At 40.7% G+C, this 2,383-nt stretch overlaps 1 non-coding gene across 1 annotated transcript; it reads right to left on the reverse strand.

Moving 5' to 3' along the window:
* Window positions 1-346: 346 nt before the first annotated feature.
* On the reverse strand, window positions 347-453 carry LOC145580396 (small nucleolar RNA R71). The gene has a single exon (XR_014099451.1). It is a non-coding gene; the product is annotated as a small nucleolar RNA R71 (small nucleolar RNA).
* Window positions 454-2,383: the final 1,930 nt, after the last annotated feature.

Genomic DNA, 2,383 nt, shown 5'->3' on the forward strand with positions numbered 1-2,383 from the left:
TACTCTGGATATAATAACCGGATTCCTCTCCAGTATTGTTAGACCACCTGTCACTGCTTAGAGTTTCGAGTTGAAGCCCCAATTCATACAGTTCATCTCCAATGATTCTTTTGCAGGCTCACCAAATGATTGCCTTGTGACTCATATTGATAGTTTCTTGGAGAAGTGTGACACCATGAAGTTCAATGGTGTCACTGATGATGCTATTAGACTACACCTTTTCCCCTTTTCACTAAGGGATAGAGCAAGGGGGTGGTTACGAGATAAAGGTATTGGTTTTTTTGATACGTGGGACAAGCTTGCCAAGGCCTTTCTAGTCAAATTCTTGGGGCAAGAGAAAATTACAAAATTAAGGAACGACCTGTCAACTTTCCATCAATCCAATGAAGAATCCCTATATGAGGCATGGAGAAGATTTAAGCGATTGCAAAGACAATGCCCTCACCATGGTATTCCAGAGTGGATGTTGATCCAAACGTTCTATAATGGTTTGACCCATGAGTGTCGCATATACATTGACGCTGCGTCCGGAGGTTCTATCATGACGAAGAACCCAACGATGCGAAGGATTTGATTGAGAAGATGGCGGCTAATGATAATTACCATCCAAGGGGACGAAATGCTATCAACATGGGTAATAAACATGATGTTGATGCTCTAACCATGTTGACTAGTTCTGTGCAGGCACTAAATCATAAAGTCAATCAACTCCAAGCTGAGTCCTCTCGACCCTCGATGGAAACTTGTCAGATGTGTGGATTGCAAGGCCATACTGTGCGGGAGTATCAACCCAATTATGATGGAATGATGATTGAGCAAGCTAATGCTTTTTATACCACGACCTCCACAAGGCCATTTGATGAAGGGTGGAGAAATAATCAAGGGTTCTTATATATGAACAATCAGGCTCAAGTGAATCCTCAACCACCACCCGCTTTTCAAGAAAGGGTGATATGTCTATTTTATATAGAATTTTACCCTAGTCCCTTGGTCATAATTGGTAGTGTTTTTTGGCTCTTTAGAGCCACTTTTATTACTAATTGGTGTTTTCTAGTGTTTTCGTAGTTTTGGTTGAGTTTTGTAGGGAATTACACAGTTGGAGCATTTTCCCGGGATTTTATGGAGCAACTAAGAGCATTGGAGGAGCACGACCACCTTTCGTAGCCCAAGACTGGTTAGAGTCATCGAGCCGGTGATTAAGGGCTCGACATATGTAAGGAGGGTGTTCCCATCGTAGGGGATCCTTCTCCTTAAATGCCCATGGCCCTTTAAAACCCTAGGACTTTACACTTGTTAGGGTGTATTAGGATTTGAATTCCTGACTGTTTGGGGGACCTTGAATTAGAATTGATTCTATCATTACGCTTTTTTGTAAGAAACAAGTAGGAGTCGCCAATGAGTTTTAGGAAAACTCATAAACCTCGTTCATGCCTTTCTCCCAAGTAGAGTTCAAGGGGTAATTAGCACGAATCGTAAGTTTACCCATGCCCAAATTGGTCTACATAAACCAGAAATGAGTTCCGGAGCAAGGGTACTAAAATAACGTTCCCTTTAGAGGGGAATCTCTATCCTAGCCCTAGTGCGACCTCTACTAGCTCTTCCTTTTTCACAATTTCCTCACCAAACAAAAACATGCAACGTGATACCTAAAACTAAGTTAGTTGATTTTATTTACATGCATCAATCACGTAGGAATTACATCGCAAAGTCGTTATTCTTTATTTAATTCAAATTCGTGAAAGGAACAAAATAAACAAGATTCGCCTTGGCTTAAGCGATCAATCAAAAATTAATTATTCAATTCTATTGTTATTTAACGCAAGATACTATGTGAATTGATTAATTAAAATCCGTTTAAACTGATCAAACAACACTAATTAATTGATTAAAGTTCTTTTAAATAATGAAATAAATATGACTGATCTAAGTGCTCGGGATTTTACCACTTTTCTTTGCTAGATCTCCGTTTAGAACACTTATGGACTCTTTCTTGTTCGGGAACCTCCATCGTAGTAACAAGTATAAAAGGGGTGAGTGTTTAGGATAAGAGGGTTTGGTAGCACACAAATTCACAAAGGTTCTGCTAGAGTTTTTAGGTTATTTTCTGTCTGTTTGAGCCTCGTATTAAGCCTCTATAGGGAATGGGTGCGATTAGGGTTTTAAAAATTCTGCCGCAGCAGGTGTCGCGCGCATTTGGATGAGTTGTGCGCGGGATCCCAACGCAAGTAATTTGGTTGCGCTGCTATGGGCAGCGCAACTGAATGTCTTGTGTGCGGCATTATGGCAAGATTCGATTTATGATTTTTATGAAATTCTGAATCTTCCGTGAGCGCATCACTAGCAGTTGCGCTGGGTGTCGCGCGCAACTTAATTAGTTGCGTGC

The sequence above is a fragment of the Chenopodium album genome, chromosome 14, assembly GCF_948465745.1.
Source record: "Chenopodium album chromosome 14, dcCheAlbu1.1, whole genome shotgun sequence".
Classification (NCBI taxonomy): domain Eukaryota; kingdom Viridiplantae; phylum Streptophyta; class Magnoliopsida; order Caryophyllales; family Amaranthaceae; genus Chenopodium; species Chenopodium album.